This window comes from Sminthopsis crassicaudata, chromosome 1 (genome assembly GCF_048593235.1).
Source record: "Sminthopsis crassicaudata isolate SCR6 chromosome 1, ASM4859323v1, whole genome shotgun sequence".
Lineage (NCBI taxonomy): Eukaryota > Metazoa > Chordata > Mammalia > Dasyuromorphia > Dasyuridae > Sminthopsis > Sminthopsis crassicaudata.
Genome location: NC_133617.1, coordinates 3,620,506 through 3,638,551, shown reverse-complemented (window position 1 = coordinate 3,638,551; position 18,046 = coordinate 3,620,506). Strand labels below are relative to the sequence as shown.

At 41.2% G+C, this 18,046-nt stretch overlaps 1 pseudogene; it reads left to right on the top strand.

Moving 5' to 3' along the window:
- The window catches only part of LOC141541019 (vomeronasal type-2 receptor 26-like), a 28,698-nt pseudogene extending 13,726 nt beyond the window's left edge, over positions 1 to 14,972 (top strand).
- The last annotated feature ends 3,074 nt before the right edge of the window (positions 14,973 to 18,046 follow it).

Here is an 18,046-nt window from a genome sequence, read left to right as displayed (position 1 = left end):
CTTTGTTATCTGGATGGGGATGGTTCAGTCCAGAAACCCATTCAATTCAATTCAAATTGTAACCCTGGCTGAAATCCAGCCAGGAACCAACCTGGGACTCCACCCACAAGCTCCCTTCAGCTTGCAGCCATAGCTCCCTATCATAAAAGATGTGTACTATAGGTCTCTCTTTGCACAGGGTCTAAACATGCCAGCACCATGCCTAGAACCAAAGACTCTCTGCCCACTAGAACACTGTTTCAGGTGCACTTTTCACTCCATCTTCACCTTTTACTAATGAAATTTTAACCTTACTTCCAAACCCCAAAATAAACCTCTTTTATCAATGAAGGTTTTCGGGTCTGTAAATTCCTTTACAGGGGACTCTTGAGCCACCAGTAGACCTCATTTCACTCTGTATCCTTGCATCAAATCCAAAAGGGTTGCAGGGGAGCTCCATTTGACTCCCTGTACCCTGAACCTGTCACTAGACCTCAATTAAACCCTAATTTCATTTAGGTACCCCCAATTCTAAACCTCATCACGATGTGTGTAAATATTTTTCCAGATTTTTCTGATCATCATATTTACAGAATTATCGAAGTATTCCATCACAATTCCATGCCAAAATTTCTTCAGCCATTCTGCATATGAGAATTCCCTCAATTTACAATTCTTTCACCAAGAATAGAGGTGATATCAATATTTTTGCACATATATTTCTTTTTCCATTTTTTCTTAATCCATTTTAGGTTTCAAGCCATGTAGTGTTAGTTTCAGATGGAAGAATTTGCATAATTTTGTGGGCTTTTCAACATACATCATATATTTTAATCATTATCAGTTGAGAACTGGCTCATGTTTTAATATATTTCATTCCTTTATCTATACATTTGAGAAGAGTTGGCTGCAACAAAGGAAGCTGCTTCAAAATTGTTTTCACAATGACTATTGCTAACTGCGTTTTCCCCCTTTATTCTATTTTATTTTTTTCAATTTATCCCTCATAAAAGGCTTTTACTTTTCCTCATCCATTTCACAATATTCCCTCCTTTCTCACCCTAGTCCCTGCTCATATTCATTTATCCTCTTACTATCTTGCAAAACAATATTGATTTCTATATTTAGGTTGAGTGTGCATGTTATTTCATCTTAGAGCCAATTCGAATGAATGTAATATTCACTCCCTCTCCCTCCCCGCCTCCCTTCTGTCTACTAAATGCTTTATGTTGCCTCTTTAATAGAAGATAATTTATGCCATTCTACTTCTCCCTTTCCCTTTCTCCCAATATGTTCCACCGACTTTTTAACTTAATGTAATTTCTTTCATGAAGCATTCTTTCACATTCATATTCAATTCACACCTATGCACTCTGTTTATATACACTCCTTCTAACTTCCCTAATAATGGAAAATTTCTCTTGTACTGCAAGGATCCTCCCAAGTACAAATGTAAGCAAATAAATCAGGTTAAATGCCTTATTATTTCCATTTCCTAATTAACTCCTTGTGCATCTCCTGAGTTCTTTATTTGAAAGTGAAATTTTCTGTTCAGCTCTGATCTTTTCATCATAAATTCTTGGAATTCCTCTATTTTACTGAGTTTCTACCTTTTCCCTCAAGGTTTATAAACAGTTTTAGTGGTCAGGTGATTCCTGGTTACATTCCTAGTTCCTTTCCTGTACAGAAATTCATATTCTAAATACTCTGATACTTTAAAGAAAAAGTGACAAAATCTTGTGTATCCTGACTGTTATTTCACATACTTTAATTCTTCCTTTCTAGATATTTGCAATATTTTCCCATTTACCTAAAAGTTCTAGAATTTGACTACCCTATTTCTGGACATTTCCTTCTTGAGTTCTTCAGATGGTGATCAGTGTGATCATTCCACTTCTCTTTTACCCTCTAGAATACAAGATTTTTCCTTTATAATATCTTACCACAAGATGTCTAGGAAGGCTCTGCTGGATCATTCTTTTTCCGATGAGATGTATCACATTGTTTGCTACTTTTTCGTTATGTATATTTTGATTGATAAACCTGGATTTCTCATACAGGCATTAGCTTCCATTTGACCAATTATACCTTATATTTTTACCAAGACAGCAGCAGATTCAGAGTCATTACTCCTCATTTGCAACATCAAGCTAAGGCTGGCACTTTGCTGGCTTGATCTATATCACTCCTGACTTCCTACCTCACAATAGACCTTTGCTGATAGGAAGTTGTCTTAGGTTAGAAAAATGTTCTAGTCCATCTTTTTTTTTTTTTAGTAACAACACTCTAAAATGTATTTGTCATTGTTTTAAAGGAATTTGGAGCATTTACTGTGAAACCTGAAGTGAGTTCATTCTTCATTTGGCCTTCTGAGCTCTGTTTGCAAGATGGTTTTGGGAGCATAGAATAGCTTTTCTTTTTCTTTCTTTTATTTTTTTTCTTTATTAAAGCTAGTTTTAAAAAAAAGCATGTATGGACAATTCTTCAATACTGACCCTTGCAAAATCTTGTGTTCCAATTTCCCCCCTTTCCTCACCCCTTCCCTGAGATTCCAAGTAGTCCAGGATATGTTAAACATGGTAGAAATATAGAATAAATTATATATATATATATATTCATACATATCTATATAATAATCTTGCTGTGTAAAAAATCAAATGAAACCAGAAAAAAACTTATAGGCAAAATAAAACGTAAGCAAACAACAATAAAAAAGTGAAAAGGTTCTATTGTGAAGCACACCGAGTTCCCACAGTCATTGCTCTGGTTTTAGATGGCTCTCTTTAGCACTAAACTATTGGATGTTGTTTGAAGCATCTCATTGTTGAACAAAGCCACGTGCACCAGAACTGATCATCATATAACCTTGTTGTTGCCGTGAACAATGATCTCCTGGTTCTGCTCTGTTCTATTCAGCTTCAGTTCATGTCAGTCTTTCCAGGCCTCTCTGAAACCACCCTGCCAGTTGTTTGTTATAGAACAATAATTAGAATAGAATTTCTGGGGATAACCACCTTGAATAATATATAGGAGGAACAAGGGCTTCATGAAGTACACAATTTTTGACTCTGTTACATTAAGCAGACTCCTACCACCACGTGCTACAATTTATGATTGGTACAATAGACAGACTTACTGCTCACTGTTTAATGTTCATGTTAAGCTGCAAGGAAGGCCAGGATGTGTATCTGTAATCTTGAAACATTCACTAAGTAACCTGAAGACTCTAATGTTCTTGCAATATGAGCTTAGAGAAAATATAGACCCTGGCTCTCAGATCAATAAATGGAATGCTTAGATGGTACCTGTCTGGCTCCTGTGCTTTTGTTTCCATACTCATCATATTTGGGGGAGCGGGAATCCACACTGGGCACTCAACTTGACAGGGACCTGAATGCCTTGCAGAGGAGAGGGACCACTTGGTGAGCTACAGGATTAAGTTAAGAGGTGTAATTAGTTTACTTCCAGGCTAAAACAAGATTGAGTTACAAGTAAATTTGAGTTTTGTACCATTGATATCAATATAGTGCACATATTGATCAGAATGAGGCAAAAGCAATCAGGTGCAAGGGACTGAGAATGTTATCTGAAAGTCTTAAAGAAGCGAGTAAAGGAAAGAGAATTGCTAATTACTACGGGACAGTTACAGGAATTTTTTGAGTCTGTAGAAAAATGTTGTCCTTGGTTTTCACAAGAAGGAACAATTCATGTGGAGAAATGGAAGACAGAGGGAAAAATCAGTGAGTGAATATTTTAGGGAAACAGGGCCTTGAGTTTTTCCATTTACTATATTTTCTATTTGAAACATTTTAAAAATCTCTCTTCTGCCTCCAGAGGGAGTTCTTTTAAGTACTAAAGTGCTTAAAGTAGATCTGTCTGCTGGTACTGTGGAGGAAGAAGACATGGCCCAAGCTATAGCATGTTTAAATGTTAGCAAGAAATAACAGTTCACAGAACCTACAGATCCCTGTTTGGAGGCTTCTCCTCAATACAGATCTGAAGGGAAACTAAATTCTTATAGAATTGAATAAAACAAACTATTTCTGGATACAATTAAAAGAGACAAAAAAAGGGAGAAGACATCCTTTTAGAAATGCAGTTAGCTTTGCCAGTTATTGAACCCCCCGATCCTAGCAATCAAGGACACAATAGGAGAGAATAACAAGCGATAGACTTCTAGTTACTGAAAGTGTTACATCAGGCTGCTTCCAGTTATGGTTCCAATAGTCCAAATTGTATTCTATCACTGATGGGGAGATAGCCCAAATTTTATTGAGACAACTTGCCCTTGAAAATGCTAGTGAAGATTGTAAAAATATATTATCTAGAGGCAAAACAAAATGTCTTTAGTAGAAATGCTCCAAAGGTGCCATGTAATGTTCTCTAAAATGTAGTGTTCTCTGGGAGCAGATTTCTTGGGGGGTTTCTGGGAGCAGTCTTCGTTTCAGTTCAGTTTCAATAATCACCTCAAATTCAGCCAGGAGGTAAAGTCCAAATCCTTTATTGTCTTTACACAGTCTTTCCTCTGTTCCTGGGGCCCAGTTAGCTTTAGTAGAGGCCTGTCTTTCTCCTTAGTTCTAAGAGCTCTCTCCTAATGTCTCCAGCCAGCACAAAAGGTGGAAGTTGGAATGAATCTTGACTCCTCCTCCCTGAGAGTGGGCTTGTGGATTTCTGACTTGTGAATCTCCCTGAAATCCAAGAGCAGCCTTTTCCTTTAATGAGCTAGTCAGCTCCTCCCTATATATGCTCTCTTAAAGGTGTGAATATTGTGGAATTATAGTAAGTATTAAGTACATGTAAATTAGAGAATCATTATCTCATCAATTCCCCTGAGTACCTTGTTTTAAGTTCTAGACCATAACATCCCCATGTAGGATCAGATCAATCACACTGAACCGTGGTAAATTAGAAAATTATTGTCTCCATCAATTTCAGTGATTTAGCACCTTGTAAGGATCCTAACAGTGTCAGAATGTTAAAACTTCTTTCAAGCCCCAGTAACGACTGCTGCTCTAAATCAGGATAAATCACAATCTCAGAATTTTTCAAAATATCAAAGATGCTTTAATTGTGGACAATGGGGTCATATGAAGACAAATTATACTCTACAAAAGGTTGCATCACATTGCAATTCAGCAGGTAAACCTTTGATTTTATGTCCAAAATGGTGGAAAGGCTGAAAGTTGGCTTCTGAATGTCCCTCTCAGAATAATAGGCAAGGTAATGAGAAACCGGAAACTTCCAGCCCCAGATGATGGGAGCTGTACTTGCCCTTATTCCTCCTCAAACTGTGTCTGCAATCAGTACCTTAAATCCTATTTATTGACAATTTGGGATGGAATATATGCCACCCCAGCAAGTCCTCGTTATGTTCTTTGGTGTCACACTGAATTACTGGCAATGTGGGAACATGTTCTCTCCCCACTGGAGTCTCAGGTCTTCTTCCTTTGGGCATAGGAGGGCTCATGTTGGGATGGAATTCACAGTCATTGCAAGGGCTTATGGCTATTCCTCAAATAGTAGATGCTGATTTTTTGAAGGGGAAATGTGTATTCCTTGCTTGCTGCTCCTCACCGGGACATTAAGTAAAAAGCAGGAAAGGATAGCACAGATACTGATAATATCATACAAAAGAGTTGGAAAAGAATATTTAAATGTTTTGGAAGTATAGAAAAAAGAAGTGTTCTGGATGCAATCTAAGCTGATTCTAGGCCACTTTTATAGTTGGAAATAGAAAGAAAACTCTTTGAAGGGTCGGTGGACACAGGAGCTGATTAGTCAGTGATGTCACAGTGCTTTTGGTCATAAGCTTGGCCAACATACGAGCCCAAAAGCCTTTACAAGGTATACGGGCTAAATGGTTATTGGGGAGAAAGGAGAATAACGAACATCAGTTCAAATCTGAAGTTCTTAAGACACCCTCTGTTCATTTATGGGGGAGAGATTTTGTTTAAAGTGATGAATGTGCATAAAATTTTTCATAGGGGTCCCTGACAGAAAGAATACAAATGAAAACACGGGAGCCTAAGATGAAATGGAAAGGAGAGCCTCCAAATGGGTTCATCTTTGGCCTCTAACTAATGAAAAAAGAGAGGCCCTTTGGTAAAATTGTCAACAATTTCAAACTGCTCACATAAAGCAATCCACTAGCCCATGGAATCCACCCAGAATCACTACAAAAAAGTAATCTGGTAAATGGAGAAAGTTAAACAATTTATTCCATATTAATAATAGAAGGAGTCTATGGGCAGCTTTTAGACAGGACTACCCTCACCCAATGATATCACTAGGAATGACACAGATGGATCGTTGACATCAAGGACTGTTTTGCTCGGTTCTTTTAAGATTGGATGACTATCTGTATTTTGCATTTTCAACACCCTCCACCAATGTGAAGGAACTTCACTGAAGATTTCAACAGTAAGTTCTTTCACAGGCTATAAAAACACACCTACTATGTGTCAACAGAACGTGGCAGAAATTAGAGCTCCTCCGCCAACCAAAAATTAAACTTGAAATACAAAAATTAAAAGGAGAAATCAATAATATTGAAAGTAAAAAAACTATTGAATTAATAAATAAAACCAACAGTTGGTTTTATGAAAAAGCCAATAAAATAGATAAACCTTTGGTAAATCTGATCAGAAAAAAGAAAGAGAAAAATCAAATTGTTAGTCTTACAAATGAAAAGGGGATCTTTCCACCAATGAAGAGGAAATTAGAGAAATAATAAGGAGTTACTTTGCCTAACTTTATGCCAATAAATTTGATAACTTAAGTGAAATGGATGACTTCCTCTAAAAATATAGGCTTCCTAGATTAACAGAGGAGGAGATAAATTGCTTAAATAGTCCCATTTCAGAAAAAGAAATAGAACAAGCTATCAATCAACTCCCCAGGAAAAAATCCCTAGGACCAGATGGATTTACATGTGAATTCTACCAAACATTTAAAGAACAATTAGCCCCAATTCTATATAAACTATTTGAAAAAATAGGGGATGAAGGAGTCCTACCAAACTCCTTTTATGACACAGACATGGAATTGATACCTAAACCAGGAAGATTGAAAACTGAGAAAGAAAATTATAGACCAATTTCCTTAATGAATATTGATGCTAAAATCTTAAATAAGATATTAGCAAAAAGACTTCAGACAATCATCCCCAGGATAATACACTATGATCAAGTAGGATTTATACCAGGAATGCAGGGCTGGTTTAATATTAGGAAAACTATTAGTATAGTTGGCCATATTAATAATCAAATTAATAAAAACCATATGATCATCTCAATAGATGCAGAAAAAGCATTTGACAAAATCCAACATCCATTCCTACTAAAAACTCTTGAGAGTATAGGAATAAATGGACTATTCCTTAGAATAATCAGGAGCATATATTTAAGACTGTCAGTAAGCATAATATGCAATAGAAATAAACTGCAACCTTTCCCAGTAAGATCAGGAGTGAAACAAGGTTGCCCACTATCACCATTACTATTCAATACAGTACTAGAAACGCTAGCCTCGGCAATAAGAGCCGAGAAAGAGATTCAAGGAATTAGAGTAGGAAATGAGGAAATCAAACTATCACTCTTTGCAGATGACATGATGGTATACTTAGAGAACCCCAAAGACTCTGCTAAAAAGCTACTAGAAATAATTCAAAATTTCAGTAAAGTGGCAGGATACAAAATAAATCCACATAAATCCTCAGCATTTTTATATATCACCAACAAAATGCAACAGGAAGAGATACAAAGAGAAATTCCATTCCAAACAAATGTTGAGAGTATAAAGTATTTGGGAATCCATCTACCAAAGAATAGTCAGGAATTATATGAGAAAAATTACAAAACACTTGCCACAAAAATAAAGTCAGATTTAAATTATTGGAAAGACATTCAGTTCTCTTGGATAGGCTGAGCAAATATAATAAAGATGATAATACTCCCCAAACTAATCTATTTATTTAGGGCTATATCAATCAGACTCCCAAGAAACTATTTTAATGACCTAGAAAAAATGACAACAAAATTCATATGGAAAAATAAAAGGTCGAGAATTGCAAGGGAACTAATTAAAAAAAAAAGTCAGAGGAAGGTGGTCTAAGTGTACCTGATCTAAAGCTATATTATATAGCAGCAGTCACCAAAACCATTTGGTATTGGCTAAGAAACAGACCGGTAGATCAGTGGAACAGATTAGATACAAAGGACAAAAAAGGGTACATCTATAGCAATCTAATCTTTGACAAACACAAAGATACCAACATTAGGGATAAAAATTCATTATTTAGAAAAAACTGTTGGGAAAACTGGAAATTAGTATGGCAGAAATTAGATATGGATCCACACTTAACACCATATACCAAATTAAGATCAAAATGGGTCCATGATTTAGGGATAAAGAATGAGATAATAAATAGATTAGAGAAACAGAAAATAGTCTACCTCTCAGACCTGTGGAGGAGGAAGCAATTTATGACCAGAGGAGAACTAGAGATCATTATTGATCACAAAATAGAAGATTTTGATTACATCAAACTAAAAAGTTTCCATACAAACAATACTAATGCAAACAAGATTAGAAGGAAAGTAACAAATTGGGAAAATATTTTTAAAGTTAAAAGTTCTGACAAAGGTCTCATTTCCAAAATATATAGAGAACTGACCCTAATTTATAAGAAATCAAACCACTCTCCAATTGATAAATGGTCAAAGGATATGAACAGACAATTCTCAGATGATGAAATTGAAACTATTTCCACTCATATGAAAGAATGTTCCAAATCACTACTGATCAGAGAAATGCAAATTAAGACAACTCTAAGATACCATTACACACCTGTCAGATTGGCTAAGATGACAGGAACAAATAATGATGAATGTTGGAGGGGATGTGGGAAAACTGGAACACTGATACATTGTTGGTGGAGTTGTGAAAGAATCCAGACATTCTGGAGTGCAATTTGAAACTAGGCCCCCAAAATTATCAAATTGTGCATACCCTTTGACCCAGCATTGCTGTTATTGGGCTTATATCCCAAAGAAATACTAAAGAGCGGAAAGGGACCTGTATGTGCCAAAATGTTTGTGGCAGCTCTTTTCGTAGTGGCCAGAAACTGGAAGATGAATGGATGTTCATCCATTGGAGAATGGTTGGGTAAATTATGGTATATGAAGGTTATGGAATATTATTGCTCTGTAAGAAATGACCAGCAGGAGGAATACAGAGAGGCTTGGAGAGACTTACATCAACTGATACTAAGTGAAATGAATAGAATCAGAAGATCGCTGTAGACTTCAATGCTGTATGAAGATATATTCTTATGGAAGTGGATATCTTCAACATAAAGAAGATCCAACTCACTTCCAGTTGATCAATGATGGACAGAAATTACTACAGCCAGAGAAGGAACACTGGGAAGTGAATGTAAATTGTTAACACTACTGTTTATCTACCCAGGTTACTTACACCTTCGGAATCTAATACTTAATGTGCAACAAGAAAATGGTATTTACACACATATATTGTATCTAGGTTATATTGTAACACGTGTAAAATGTATGGGATTGCCTGTCTTAGGGGAGAGGGAGTGGAGGGAGGGGGGATAGTTTGGAAAAAATGAATACAAGGGATAATGTTATAAAAAAATTGCTCATGCATATATACTGTGGAAAAAATTCTAAATAAAAAAAAGAAATTAGAACTCCTTTCAGAACCAAATGGAAAGGAGCCTGCATTGTGCATGACATGGATGACATCTTATGTGCCCATTAGGATCAGGATATTGTACAACAGATACTGAGACACAGCTTCTGTTCTGGGAATTGTCTGTGGATCCCAGGTCTGGAGCTGCCCAGCACGCCCAGGAAAGGTTGTCCTGCCCTGGCACAGCGGGGGCCCTTGGGATCTCTCCCAGGGAGGGATGCTGGCTCTGCATGGGATGGTCAGGGATCCTGCTGCTCCATGGTGGGACAGATAGATACCTTTCTCTCCATGGTCAGAGCCTCCTAGAGCTCGCCAAGGCTGCAGGGGGCAGCTCTGCTCTGCACGACCTCTGTCCTGTCTGTAATCTGCCCCCACAGGATTAGGAAGAGGAGCAAGCCCAGGCCCAGTGCCGGGATGTTTTAGGTGTGAGGGTCTTAGGAAAAGGAGCCATTAAATTGTCAAAAGGAAAAGCTTCCCACAGACGCCCTTCTCTGGCATTTCACCCAAGTCAGCCAGAAACATGTCACTGGACCCAAATCTACATCCAAGCCATTCTTGCAGACTTTGCCACACTGACAGCGCCCCTCCCTGCCCTCTTCTGACAAGCCTGTGCTTGGAAATGGCATCACACACAAGGGAAACTTCACAGGAAAAAGTCACCTGCTGTCCCACTGCCTTTCTTGGAAAACATTCCCAAAGGGCAGAATAATTGCCTCCCTATGACCCCTCCCATCTGCCCAGGACCTCTTCTCCAGGGTTAGGATCTGCAACAGTCTGTCACCAAATGAGCTCATCCCCTAAAAGAGAAACGTGGCCCTGGTCTGGGAGGGTGCAGAGCATCCACAGGACACGAACCAGCCAGGCCAGGCCAGAGACAGAGCACATGGGGCCTGCTGCCTCCCCCCTCCCCAGAGTCCTTTGGGGTAAACTGAGGTTCTGTCATTACCCTATCCAGGCTGGAAGGCTTCTCTCATGGCCTGTAGGGGCCAAAATCCTGAGGAATTCAGTTAGACACGTTTGGGGAGAGGGGAACAAGGCAAAGGGGCAAGTGAACAGAAAACGGGGAGATGCGGAGAGCCAGGACGGATCCCAGGGAGCTGAGGCTCAGAGCTGGGCAAGTGCTTGTCCAGGTCACACAGGAGCCAAAGATTATCCAGTGCTCTTGGTGAGAAAGCATCCCAGAAAAAAGAGGGAGGAGGGAGATAGGAGGAAGAGGTGGGATGATCAGGGCCTCCATGGAGAGACAGAAGGGACCAAAGAGATGGGAAGTGCAAGTGCACCATGTCATAGCCAGGGAAACTGAGGCCCAGGGTCCCCCAGATTATCCAGAGATCAGACAGGATGGGGATCTCAGGCTTTCCACCTCATTGTGCAGAGGACGGGCCAGTTCCCTCCCTGTGAAGCCCAGTGCCAGGGACGGCCCTCTCGTTGGCAAAGGAAATGGGATTCTCTCTCAGGGACAGCTAGTAAGGGGGATGTGGGGGCACCCCAAAATGCCCTGGGCCTTGGCCTGAGCACCTGGTCCTGTGGGGCCACCATGTTCTCCCTTTCCTGGCTGCCCCATCCCAGAAGCTTCTTCTCCATTTGGTGAGGAGGATGATGGGAACAATTTCCAACAACAACAAAAACTGAAAAATCCCCTGTGTATATATACAGGTACCTATATGTACGTCCTTGTACAAATACACGTGTGCATATTTTCTTACACACATTTTGTTTCCTTTGAGCTCCAGAGGCTTAGCTCAGGTGCCACGTGCTTCCAGGAGATTTCCTTTGCCCCCCAGGTGTGTTCTCTGTCCTGAATACACAAGGTCCTGGCACACAGTAGGGGCTTAACAAATGCTTCTTCCACCCCTCTCCCCTTTGTACTTCAAAAAAAAAAAAAAAAAAAAAAAAAAAGGAGCCAAGACTTGGAAAGAGACAAATAAGGATTTGGACTTTAACCCCGGGCTGCACTTGTGGTGATTGAAGTGAAAGGAAGCTCCCAGAGACCCCAAGGAAACTGAAACCAAGAACATTACAAATAATAATACTAATTACTACTGTTTATGGAGCACATCCTATGAGCCAGGTCCTATACAAAGGGCTTCACAATCACCTCATTTGATCCTCACTGCACCCCCAGGAGGTAGGTGCTGTTATTATCCCATTTTACATCAGGGCAAACTGAGTCAATCAAAGGGGTTTCCCAGGGTCCCACAGCCAGCAGGTGCCTGAGGCTGCAGTGGGACTCGGTTCTCCCTGGCTGCAGCCTGAGCTCCATGTTCTGCCCCCTTAGCTGTCCCTTTGTTCAGGCCAGGAGTCTCTGGAGCTCCTGACTTAGCCCTAGAGCTCCCCCTTAGCTTGGCTCTCTCTCCCTTCCCAGAGAACAATAGACTTGGCCAGGACCATGGAGAGCCCTGGGCCCCTCCCCCACAGGCCCCCACTGTTCTGCCTGAGGCTGGACCAGATCTTGGACATGGAGCCAGGAGCCCTCAGAGGTCCTGAATCTGATCCCCTCCTGCTCCAGAAGAGGCCCAGGGAGGTCAGAGATCTCAGGCAATCACAGAGATCAGCTGGGATCCCCCTGGGGGTAAAGTATGGGGGTTCAAAGGAGCCTGTGCTGAGACTCCCTCTGTGTGGGTCAGTGTGGGAACCAAAGGCCACAGCAGAGGTTTGTGAGCTCCTCTTCTGGGCCTCTAACGGCAAAGAGGCCAGAGAGGGGATTCAGCTGCAAGGCCTGGGGAAAGGTGCTCAGGGAGCCCTGGCAAAGCAGGGGCAATGTGGCCTGTTCTTGTGTATTATTCCCATTGATGCAGTGACACAGGTCAGATATGGGCGCTCCTGAGCCCTCGGGAATCCCCATTTCCTTCTGTTTTAGGAGCTGTGATCACTGGGGAGGCAGAGCCCTGAAAGTCCTTCCCTTCCAGGAGGATGATGGGAACATATTAGATGCATCTCAGATGCCTGGTTCTGAGTCCTTGCTGTTGGGCCTTCTCTCTGTGGAAGGAAATGAAGATCCGGCCTGCTGCCAGTCCCCCTGTGTGTCTCCTGTTCCCTTTTCTAGCCAGGATGGCAGTCGTCTCTTCAGTGTTCTGGGTGGGCTGCAATGGTCCCCTCAGAACCTGGAGCATCAGTTCCCCCTTGTCTTTACCAGAAATTCATTCCAATATCCCCAGACAAAAGCAGTTCCTGAGGAGGGTCAAAGTCAAAAGAAACAAAGTCCTGTGGAATTCCCAGAGTTCTCTGCCAGAGGGGGAGGGCTGACTGAAGTCTCCTTGTCCAAAGGCTCCCAGCAGGATCCCAGATGAATCCACCTGGAAACAAAGGCCTTACAAACCACTGGTCTCTACCACAGCTTCTTTACTCACAAAATGTCCCAGGAAATGTTGTGGTGCTTGTGTGTGTGTGTGTGTGTGTGTGTGTGTGTGTGTGTGTGTGTGTGTGTGTGTGTGACTGAAGCCTCCCTCATTCCCCCAATATCCTCTGCTAGGAGCACTTTGAGGAGACCCTACACAGGAGTCATAAGGAACCTTTGTTTTAACATTATTTTTTCCCTCAGATTATTCCAAAGTGGGAAGAACAAGCCCCAGAGAGGACCCTGACCTCCCCATGTGGAGGGGCAAGTTCCCTGAGGATCCGAGAGTGGATCTTCCATTGGAAGGGACTCACATTGGACAGGGACAGTTAGGGGACAGGAGGCAAGTTCTAATCTGGCCTCAGGCACTTACTGGAACCACTTTGTGACCCAAGGCAAGTCCTTCACCTCATTTCCTTCAGTTACTTCATCAGTCAAAGGCCTTGGAGGGGGAGGGGCAAAGCCCTCTAGGAAACCCTCAAGATGGGGTCACTGAGGATTAGACCTGACCAAAAGGACTGAACCTTGCTGGGCCCATTTCCTGGATCTAGAGAAGGAAGGGATCAACCTAGAATCACCAGGTCTCTGAGGTCTCTTCTGACTATATGCTCCTTTATCTTGTTATAGGTAATCAGGTGGGAAAGATGGCCTGGGATCACATAGCAAAGGCAGATTTACCAAAGTATTTTGTATTTGATTCTGCTCATTTTTCATCCTCAGCTCTGACTGGTTTTCACTGCCAGGAACAGCATCCCCTCCCCCAGGACTAAACTGATTTCCTGAAGTGGAATCACTGAGCAATATGTCCCCATCTCATGCACTCGGGGGCCTCTCCCTCAGACTGGAGGCTGAAGGATGGAGCCACAAGCTCTGCTCCAAAGGCTTTCTGACTGCAGGAACTCCCCCTGTGACCTTCTCTAAGGGCAGGGGTTGGGAGTAGGAGGGAATTAGCTTTGGGGTAAAATCTCAGGATTGTTCTGCTCCATATTGTGTAAAAGCAGGCAAGTCATTCTAATCCCCTGGGAGTCATTTCCTCATCTGTAAAGCAGAGATTTCATGAAAGATTTCCTCCAAATGTCTGTGGGACTTCAGAAGTCTTTGCTCCCACCGCCCAAAGTGCAAAGGTGAATCTGAAGATCCTGTGATATTAATCTCAGGTGGGGAAGATGGGCCTGCAGGTGTCTTTGTTCTGGTTGTTGGAGAGAGGAAATCTGTCCTCAAAATCCTGGACTGAGGAACCTCTGAGGCTCCTTTCATCTCTAACAGACGGATGTTACAATCCTACAGAAAGAGGGAGACCCACTAGCAGAGGAAAACTCTGAGCACCAGACTTTCTGTAATGACTCTTCTAAATGGATTTCACTGCGCTCTGAGCCTGGGACCTGGCTCACATGGACCCTGGTGCAGGGAACTTAAGAGCATCAAGGCTACAGTTTTACAAACTTTTAGGGAAATTGTCATCTCTGAAGGATTTAATAAATCTTGTGATCTACAATGGAATATTTCATGAGGTTTCTCCATCACAGGCTGAAGTCAGGTCACAAAACTATTTTCCAACAAAAGGCACGTCTGGGATGGAGCCTGACTTGGCACAAGGGAAAGAGAAGTCAAAATATAATTTTCACTTATGATTTCCCTGCATGCAGGGACTCAGCTGGAGATGCCCCAGGCAGGCTGGTCCCCGGAATTCTTCTGAGACTGAGACTTCTCTGAGGAAAATAGAATAAGAGCAATGGACCCAATAATTATCTAAAAATAAATGTACCGGGAGACAGAAAGAAAGAATATAACGGTCACTCATCTTTTATCATTGTCCCTGTCTTGCACATGGACCTGACTAATGTCCCTCTGTTTCCTCTAGTGTGACCTGGAGATCAGAGCCCGGGCTTCTATAGATAATCAGGCTGTATCTGGTGCTGAAAAGTTCCTCCTCAGTCCCTGACTCCAGCAGCTGACTTGGCTGGAGCAGGAGCAGTCTCTCCATTGCCTCAGAGTTAAAACTTTGGTTACTGTCCAGGGAGATGTGGCCCCACATAGTGAGAAGCATTTCTCACCTCGTTTCTTCCCTTGCTGTGTCTCTGCTGCTGCAGCTTCCAGGGTCTGGGCAAAAGTGCTATGAGGATCAACCCATGCGTTACATCCGTGGAGATGTGGAGATCGGCTTGTTTCTCCCCCTACAGTCACCTGAAGTTAGCAATGAAACAGGAGCAGAGCGGTTCCAGAGGCCTCCTGACAAGGCTTGTAGGCCTTACACGTAAGTGTCTCTCTCTGCCTGTGCTCATTTCCACTGCTAGGATGCAAGAAAAGTCCTCATTGTTCAGTACGAGTCTCTCTCCTCTCCCTGTCTCTTCATGTTTGTATCTTCTTGGCAGCTTTCATTATGTCTCCTTAACTTCAGAGTTGAAGAAAGAAAACCCCTCTCACCTCCTTTCCTCTTCCTATTCCCCATCAAACAGGCCATCCCCAGGCTTCTCAGTCCCCACCAGGCTCAATCTTTTGTCTCCCTTCATTCCAGGCCATTCTGACTTCATGCAAACATTGAAGGGTTAATGGCCTGAAGCAGCAGAAGTACTTGGGCCCTGCTGCCTCTCTATCCTAGGACAGAGGTCTTGCTGAGTGTCCAGATCCTGAGCAAGAAGAAATCTGCCCATTCACAGGAAGGGAAGCTGTGTCTCCTCTCCAGCTTTGCCTATCTGACAACAAGAGAGCACCACTTGTTAGGAAGCCATGGGACCCTTCTTCAGAAAATTTAGAGTTAGGGATAATTCTACTCTTCCTGCCTCATTTAGGAGTGGAAAATAGGATCTTATCTTTACTCCTTCCTGTGGGTAAGTGAATTTATCATTATTTTCTATTCTTTTTGGAGGAAGTAATCTTGTCACGAAAGTCAGCGTGTCCTAGCTTAGGGAATCTCAAAGGTACTGAGTGAGTTAGGACTGATGGAGCCGGAAACTGAGGGCTCGGGAAATTTGACTTTATTTGGAAAAAGACAGAATTCTGCAGGATGGAGTTCTCAGCCTTGCAAATGGCTTTATGAAATGCCTGTTTCCTCTCAGGGATGTCTGGAGAATTCTGTTTTCTTGAGGTAGTGTGAGGGGGGCTTTTTTAATGTCTCAAGCTAACTCTTCCTTAACTGGATGAAGCTGGGACACATGGGTGTTTATTTACTTTCTGGGAGATTGACAAACATCCTGACCTTTGTGCTGCTGTATAGGTCTTAATTTTATGCATTATCACAATCAACTCTCTTTGGAAATCCCTCCTTTCCATAGCAGGATCTCAGTATATAATAATGCAACACTTGTATATAACCATTTGTAAGTCTGCGCTGTAGCAAAAAATTTCAGACTCCTCCATCTATTTATGGATCATTTTCCTCTGTCACATCAGAAGAGAAGCTCATCAGCTTTTTACTCTGTCTTCTGCTTGTTGAAGACAGACCATGAGTTTCCCTGAATGGATCCTTGGCAGATAAGAGCTCTTTTCTGAAACTTATTCTAGTCTTATGTCATTATTTAATCCCTCTGGATTCTTTTTTCATATGTACTTTTCTTTGTACTTATAAATAAAAATTTTCTATGAATCAATATTAATAAATTTTAAATATTTCATTAAAATTGTGTATATTTTTGTCTAAGAAACAAGGCCATTAATGATATGAATTATCAGTTATCTGTTTAATGTTTTATTGTGGTTATTTTTGTTCTATTTGTTGTTGAGCATCTAGGAAAAGTGGGAAGTTTGATTTAGAGGGGAATTGTCACCACCCATTGGTGAAACATTAAATAACAATCCTGCTCTAAATCAAATGCCCTTTTATGTTTTATGAATTATTTGATTATTCCCTTGAGAACTGCACTCCATGGAGAAGGCAAGGCCTCCATATTGTCAGCATCAATGATAATTTGATGGAAATTGAATATAAATGAGTGTAATGTTAGGCTAACATTTTCCATCCATTAAATCAAGTCCAGAGTGTCTGAGAGGTAGTCACTGTTATTATAGGAGATATTAGATAGGACCCGAATAAAATATTGCTCGTCTGGATCTGTGGCACATTCTATTCTCACACTTATTAGTATTTAGAGGTGTAATTTCCTCCTTTTAAAAGGGCCTCTTTGCCAAATCCCCAGATATCAAAATTTCATCAATTTTCATAGACAATGATGATCTCCATGAAATCTTCCATTATTTCTTCAGGGACATATGATCTCACTGTATAGTTTCCATATATATCAGTGACTCTAAACAATCTAATTATTCTTTTCCCACCTTACATCATAGTACCTTATTTCTCCCTTCCTTTATACTTTAAGGCTCCTAGAATCAACAAGTATCCATGTCTTCTTGTGGAAACAGTGAATGATTGAAGCAAGCAGAGTTTCATTAGGACATAAAGCCAGTAGTCCTCACCTTTTAAGAAATTACCAAAAAAGTATACTGGAACAATGCGTACGGAGAGAGGTTATTTTGAATTCAAATGGAACGAGCTAAACAGCTATTGAAAGCCCTTATTTGTGTCTAAATATTGGGAAAGTCCATCTTCTGAAATGAATTCTGTGTGGTTTGTATTAATGTTCTGTAATATTTACCATTAATTCACCAGATATAATGAAAAAAATTATCAGCAATACATCATGCCTGCCTTCACCCTGCATGAGATTAACAGGAATCCCAATCTGCTGCCCAACATTTCCCTGGGATACCGTGTGTACAACTCCTATTCCAGTGAAGAAAGGACCTTGGAGAACTACCTGAGATTGCTGTCTGGAACACACCAGCCCCTCCCTAATTACAACTGCAGAGAGCCAGGAAAGATTGTGGCTGCCATTGGAGGAGCCACATCAACTCTGTCTGTTCAGATGGGGACCCTGCTTGACCTCTACCGTTTACCCCAGGTGAATGAGATAGAACCTAATATATTCTCTGTTCTTCTGTAGAACCTAGTAGTCACAGCAGTAGTACTTGTGGTGCAAGTAGCATGAGCAGCAGCAGTAAAATAAAATGCATTTAAGA